At 42.4% G+C, this 7,627-nt stretch overlaps 1 protein-coding gene across 3 annotated transcripts in view; it reads right to left on the minus strand.

Annotated features, from left to right (window-relative positions):
* ADD3 (adducin 3) overlaps window positions 1–7,627 on the minus strand; it is a 196,083-nt gene that overhangs the window by 168,656 nt on the left and 19,800 nt on the right. For 2 of the 3 annotated variants that reach the window (XM_006161613.3, XM_006161609.3), the window contains exon 1: window positions 7,309–7,539. The exons of the other annotated variant lie outside the window; for it this stretch is intronic. The gene's annotated coding sequence lies outside the window, so the exon portion shown is untranslated. Of the gene's footprint in view, window positions 1–7,308; window positions 7,540–7,627 lie in introns of those variants that run through there. 3 annotated transcript variants of the gene reach the window in all.

Consider the following 7,627-nt stretch of genomic DNA (forward strand, 5'->3'; position numbering starts at 1 on the left):
TTTTTTTTGGAGAGATTTTCACTGTAGGGCGCGTGCGCTCGCCAGACAGACAGAGAGAGACATAGAGACAGAAAGCGAGAAATCACCCCCCAGGGGGGATGGTCACGCCGCAATCCCTTCTCCTCCATTCTCCTCTCGGGATCTTGGGCACGCACGCACACGCGCCCGGCGTGAGTTTTAAGCCACCGGGTCCGGGACACGAACCGCGGTCGACTACGTGGGAATCCAGCGACATAGCCATTACGCTAACTGCTGGTTCCCACCAGGCATGAGTTTTAAGCTGTGGTCCAGGACTCAAAGCATGGTCGGCAATGTGGAAGTCTAGTGCCTTAATGACCACACCACCTGCTGGCCCCTGAGACATTAGTTTTAATAACTAATGTTACTATCCTTTAAAATTCTCAGATATGTACCCCTGACTAGCTGTGGGAAATTTTTTATCCTACAGATTTCATATACATGTCCACTTCAGAAAAAAAAAAAAAGTTTTATAACTCTAGGATCAAACTATAGCATTGTCTGAAGAGCTAGCAATCTTAAACATTAGTTAATGTACTGCTTATACACCAGTATCTTAAAGGCCAGTTCTGGGGAATTTTAAACAAAACAAAGTTCATCTATTATCAGCAAGTTTTATCATTTCTAACTATGCTTTAACTGAAGCTAACATTAAACAAGAACAGTAAATGTAACAAATACATTGGTGATACATATCAGTATGGCATCAGGAAAAGGGTAAATTTAGATCTAACCTTATTATAAAGATATAGCCATGTAGCAAAACCTATGAGTTATTTTTTTATTTTTATTTTTGGAGAGGTTTTTGTTATAGGGCATGTGTGCTCGCCACACAGAGACAGACAGAGAGACAGAAAGCAAGAAATCACTCCCCCCCAGGGGCAATGGTCACGTTGCAATCCCTTCTCCTCCATTCTCCTCTCGGGATCTTGGGCACACACGCAACACACGCTTGGCCTGAGTTTAAGTCACCAGGTCTGGGACTCGAACCACGGTCGACTACATGGGAGTCCAGCGACATGGCCATTACGCCAACTGCTAGTCCTGAGTCTTAAAGAATAGTTTATTGTTAACTAGTTAAAACTAGTCTGTACTATTTTCTTAAGAAGCAAAGTTAGGGCAGTAAGATTTTTAAAATCAAAGATAGGTTTCAGCCATTGTATCCCTTTTGGTGATCATCCTACTGCTTGGATTATGCTAGACAATTCTGAGCACCAGATTCATTCTTTAAGGTCTCTAGGATATTCTTCACTAAATTGTTCCTTCAGTGGGGTAAGTAATGTCCTAGAAGCCTGACAGAGATCACTAATGAAGCTTTTAAAAGATACTCAACTCAAAATAGCTTTAAGAAACAAGAGACTCTGATTCTCATTATCTCTGCTACCATCTAAGGCTTTAGGGTTAAAAAGTACTCGCTTAACATTCCAGTATGTTTTCAACGAGGCAATTAATTTTGCACTTTATTTTGAGACATATCCATTATTAATTCACACACGAAACAGGTAACAAAAAGACCAAAAACCACGGTTGCTCTGTTGGTACTCAACAAATATTTTGTTCATTATTTATCATTTTTTTCCTTCTTTTAAAGATTTATTTAATTTGATTTAACATTATTATTTTTCATTTGCTATAGGGTATGTGTGCTCACCAGAGAGAGATGGAAAGAGAAAAGGAAAATGAGAAAGCAAGTCGCCAGGTCCGGGACTTGAACCACAGTCGGACATGTGGAAGTTCAGTGCCTCAACCACCATGCTACCTGCCAGGTCCGGTACTCACTAAATAATTACTGCCTGAATATCAAGTGAATAATTTTTAATTTTACCTGAAAGAGACTCTCGCACGTAGTATGGTTACACAAACACACACACACGCACAATAAGCTATTAGTAGAGAAAAAGTAAAATTTACTTTTCAAGACATAGTTAATTAAACAATTTTAAGAGATGACTATAAACATATACAACTCATTACAATAAAAATTGAAACTGTTTGGACTTTTGGCCAAGATAATTTAACCTCTGGCAGGATTCAAAAGATAACAATCTTACCTGTTAATACTCTGGCATGGGGACCAGCAGATGCTGTAATGGTTACATAGCTAGACTCCCATGTAGTTGACCGCAGTTTGAGCCCCAGACCAGGCAGCTGAAAAACCATGCCTGGTGCGTGCGTGCCCAAAATCCTAAGAGGAGAATAGAGAAGGGGCTGTGGGGTGGCCATTCCCCTTGAGAGGGGGGGGTGATTTCTTGCTTTCTGTCTCTCTGGTGAGTACCATATAACAAAAACCTCAAAAAAAAAAAATACTCTGGCATGGATCCCAAATTCAAACGATAAAGTATTTACTTTGAAGACATGACAGAAAAAAGTGAGATACTCATTTTTAATTTCAATAGCATGACATAGTCTAAGACTTCAATTAATTCCAAATTGGGTTTGAATAATTTCAAATAGGTCTATGCTTAAAAAGGATAGCACTCTTGATTAGATATTTAAAGCTTTTTCTACTCAAACCCTAAATAAATATTTTCAAAGAAATCAAAACAGCACCAAATACTGATTACAGCAAAAAAAGTTTTAATATAGTGTGAGAAACAGATTAGTAACCTGTATATTCACTACAGCTTACACTTTCTAAATTACATGTATGCTTGTTTAAACATTTTTTTCTATCATCACATTTCAAGAAACTGTCAACAAAAGATATATCATCTATCTATAATAATTCTAAACATTAAAGTAGCTCCTAATGTAGGTTATAATTAATTCCGCTGACATCAATTACACTGGTAAAAGCGCCAACACAATTCCTTGAAGAATGTGAGTGATCAAGCATAAGCCATAAGTTACATCTTTTTGTTTATGTTAGTTTTAGGAGGCAACTCGGGTGGTATTTAGGAAAAAAAAAAAAGTTAAAACCTATCTCAAGTTGATATGGTATTGGTCATCAGAAGAAAATCAGGCCTACTGATCTAGTGCAATCCAGATTCTCCAACAGGCATTAGTGTTTACGGACAACTCTGGAGCTGTACACAAACTTAAAAATAAAAATAAAAAACTTTAATATCTTCTGTAATTAAAAAAAAACAACATACTCTGGCCCAACTCTGGCAACGAAGCTACACATATATTGTGTGTATCAAAAAAGAATGCTCTTTCAAAGTCAAAAGGTGACTCTACTTAATGCAGATTAATGAACACCCTTCAGATTTAAATACTACCTGTTGGTGGTATTAATACAAGAGGGTGTGGCTAAACAAAACAGGAGCACCCAGTAGTCTCCGGAATACTGTGAAGACCTTTCAATTATTTGCAATGATTACCAGATTATCATGAGTGAAATAGCACAATTAAGCCACACTCTGGATTCAGAAACAGCCAGACCAGCAAATGGCCTAATGGTTACCTTGCTAGACTCCTGTAGAGTGGACCGTAGGAGTTTTTCCGGATCAGTGGCCTAAAAAACTCACACTAGGCACATATGAATGCATACTCAAAATCTCAAGAGGAAAATGGAGACGGGATTGTGGTGTGGTCATCCCCTCCAGGGATGATTTCTCGCTTTCTGCTGTCTCTCTCAGGCGAGTGCACACATCCTAAGGAAAAATTTCTCTCTCAAAAAAAAAAGGTGGTTGGGGGGGTGCGGTATGTGGCGTGGTGGTTAAAGGCACTCGATTTCCACATGACCGACGGCAGTTTGAGTCCCGAACCTGGAGGCTTGCTTTCTCATTTTTCCTTTCTCTGTCTCTATCTGGTAAAATTAAATAATAATAATAATTGGGATTAAATAAATCATTCTTTTTAAAAACAAAATGCTGACTCTTCAAATGCTGGGTAGCATATACCACCTCATGGTAAAAAGACACAGTCTTTCATTTTATATGCTAATAACGATAAAAACATAAAACACTTACTGAAGATATGATAGGTTCCCTAACATTCTAGGAATACAAGATCCGTTTGTTTAGAGTTGGATTTGAAGCCATTTAGTGATTTCTTTCCTCAACAGAAAAGCTTTTAATACCCTGATAACATACAATGGATCTTCAAAAAGCTCACAGAAAGTGCATATTATAAAAAAGCTCAAAATTTTATGCATCAAAAGAAATTCTTATGGTGATACCATTTTCCACAAAGTTGTTGAAGTACTCACATACATACATGCTGCCTGGTACTCCTGTCCAACTGCTTGGAGACAGGCGAGATTAACCAGTTACCCACCTGGAGGCTTACACGTGACAAAAGCACGCCAACATGATCGGCATCCTTTGAGAAGCCTCACAACCTCAAAACCTGGACACCACACTGTACCTGTTTTAGGACTGCGAGTAGGGGGTAGAGTGTGACTGACAGCATGTGCTCTTAGTCTCAAAAGACATTCTTACAAAGACCAAATCCACACTTTAAACGTTACTGAGCAGAAACTCACCAATTACCCCAGCATAACATTATTGAAAAAAGGCATTAGAAATAGCAATAGGTGCAATTTTATCATTCACTTTTCAGTCAATGGTTAAAACTTACATTCTGAAAATATAATCCTTCTATCATCTAAAATAAATATTTCCCATATGTCGTATAACCTGTGTAATAATGTCAAATGTTAATATTTTTCTTTCATTTTTTTTTTAAAGGTTTTTGCCACAGAGGATGTGCAATGGTCAGAGAAGGAGGAAAAGTGAGAAATCACACCACAAGGGTAAGGCCACACTGCAATCCCATCTCTAGTCTCAAGAATTTAGCCATGTGTGCACACAGGTCAGGTGTGATTTTCAAGCTGCTGGGTCCAGGACTTGAACCACAGTAAGCCATGTGGGATCCAGCCACCGTAACCTCCACAACACCTACAGTCTGTTTATCACATATATGTAAAAAGCTGGAATATAATTAGTCTCATAACCAGCTATCTCAAGAACTCCTATTATTTTTAACATTCAAAATAGGCATACCACTTTTTTTTTCTTTTTAAATTTATTTCTTCCATGATTGAGAAGAGACGGAGACACAGCAAACCCCAACAAGGTCTTGATGCTGTGAACCACCCACCCCCCCAGCTTCTGCTAGCCACAGATCAGAGCCACGCATGTGTGCAATTTACTAATGGGAATGCAAACCCAGAACCGTCCCACATGGGTCAGCCTCTTAGAACATCAAGTTTTACCCTGCACTATCATTTGGCCACCATTTTTTTTCTTTCAAAACAACTATTACCAAAATGCTAACATTTTTTATCACGTTTAAGAGTTAGCAAGTTAGTGCAGGCCTGGCCACAGTGGCCCAGGCAGTAGAGCACCGCTGTGCACTACAAGAGCTACATGGGAGACCCAGATTCAGATCCCAGGTCCACTTGAACATGGAAAGCCACATAAGCCTGCAAGGCTGACCCTGTCAGCGGTATCTGTCTCTCCCTCTCATTAAATAAATAAATACGATAAAGAAAAAAAGAGCACAGATTGAATTCTTTCCAAAGTGGAAAAGCTAAATGTAGCAAAAGTGGCCATTTGTTTTCTGGTTCTCCCTCTGTAAAGTTAATCTGCTCAGTTTTAGCAATGGAAAACAAGTTATAGTGCAAATACAAAGCAAGGGAGACTTACATTACAAACTTTATATGGCCCAGCCACCACAACCAAGCAGTTGGGCACTGCTGTGTGGTACTGGAGCTACATGGGAGACCCCAGTTCAGATCCCGGGTTCACCTAAACACACTGGGATTCCTGCCTGTGATCCTGGCTGGCTAGCTGGCTGCCGGGAGGATTGAGGTGTGGCAAGACTCTGAGAGAGATACCTGTTTCTCTTTCAAGAAACAAACCTTAGGGACCATCAGGTGGCGTGGTGGTTAAGATGCTGGACACTCCCACATGGCTGACCACGGTTTGAGCCCCAGACCTGGTGGCTTGCTTTCTCACTTTCCTTCTCTTTCTCTCTGTGTCTCTCTCTGGTCAAATCAAAATGAATGAACGAGTAAAAATAAATAAATAATTTTAAAAAACAGGTTTATTTAAAAAAAAGAAACAAACCTTAACTTAAAAATAATAAAACCTACAAATGTTCAATGTAAGTTAAATGCTAAAAATAACTTAAACTTATTAGTCTCATACCTCAGTTATACAAATCTCTTTTGTAGTCAAGTATCTTAAATTCAAAACAAAATTACATCTATTCTTATTTTATTCTCCTATACAATGCTCTCACTTAGAAGTCTCAAACCAAAATGCAATGTACCGGGGCACCATGTAGATAAAATCCATTCTAAGAAAAGCAACCATTTCACACTGCTGAATTTAAAATGTCGCAAAATTTAGTATAAACATGCACACAGGTTTTGTAGCTGGTTCCAACGCCCCGAATCTTATCAATTCCTTCACCAATCCTGCACGTAATCCTCACTCAATGCTTTTTGGCTGAGTTAAATTCCATACTACTCTGGCAGGTCAATTGCCACAGAGAACAAGTGCCAAGAAAATTAGTGGTTTTCCTTGCGCTCTCATTTAAACAGGTAGCTACTTGCAATTAAATCTCGGCAACAAAAAAGTTCACCTGAGGCCATTCTTGCCATTTTAATAGAGGCCCAGCTTATTCTACCTTGGTCCTGCCTCAGCTTTAACAGCATACCTCCAAAGACGCTGGACGTGCCCCAAACACCAGCAAATCAGACCCGCTGCCAATCTGCTTGTCACCCAAGGCAGGAAGCGCAACCTAACGTGTACGTTTGTAGGGATGGTATGTGTGTATGTCTGTGTGTGTGTTGTCGTTGTTGGGGGTCTGGGAGGTGCGGATTGGAGGAGAAAGGTGGTTAGACACTTCCAACGTGCAATGTAAGTTTTTATAAATGAGGGGATAAACAAAACTAAAGAAACCAACACTCCCTCTCTTTCCTCCACCGCTTCCAAGCGCGGGAACCTCCCAGCCTCCTGCAGCGCACCTTCAGGGCTCAAGGTCCCGAAATCCCCGAGGTTTCTTCCAGCATTTGATTTCAGGGATCCCCGCCCTCCCGGGGGAAGCCAGAGCAAGCCGGGGAGGGTCGGGAGATTCGGGCCCGCTCCCCGGCTCCGGGAGACCGCGCACGGTCGCCCCTGCACGCGCCCCCTCGGGTACGTCGCCTCGGTCCACCAGAGGCTCCCATTCCCGCCCAGGAGAGGGGTTCACCTGAGGCCGCGAGGACAGCCAATAGGGAGTCCCCTCGCCCCGCGCGACCCCCCGGAGGGTCCCCGCAGCAGCCCCGAGCGGGAGCCCGTGCCCTGGCCGGGAGGAGGGGCGGCAGGACGGCGCCTCCGCTCCCTTCAGGATTACCTCGCAGCGCGCGCCGGCTTTGTGCTTCCCTCCCTCCTTCTCCGCAGCGGCCGGGCTGCGCGGCCGCCCGCTCCTCCGCCGCCGCCGCAGCTTCTTAAGCGCCGCACGGCTCCAGAGGGAGGGCAGAAGGGGAGGGGTGTGGGGAGGGAGGGACCAGGACACCGAGCCCTGTGCGGCAGGAAGCAGCGACACCTGGCTTGCTGATGCCTCCAGCTCTCGCTCTCCGTTTTAAAAAATATAATTTAAACCCCCCTCCTTCCCTCCCGCCCCTCACCCCCGCGACCGTTACGGGCTGGCGGCCCGCGGCCCGGCCGGCCTC

The sequence above is a fragment of the Tupaia chinensis genome, unplaced genomic scaffold (genome assembly GCF_000334495.1).
Source record: "Tupaia chinensis unplaced genomic scaffold, TupChi_1.0 Scaffold138666_1, whole genome shotgun sequence".
Taxonomy (NCBI): domain Eukaryota; kingdom Metazoa; phylum Chordata; class Mammalia; order Scandentia; family Tupaiidae; genus Tupaia; species Tupaia belangeri.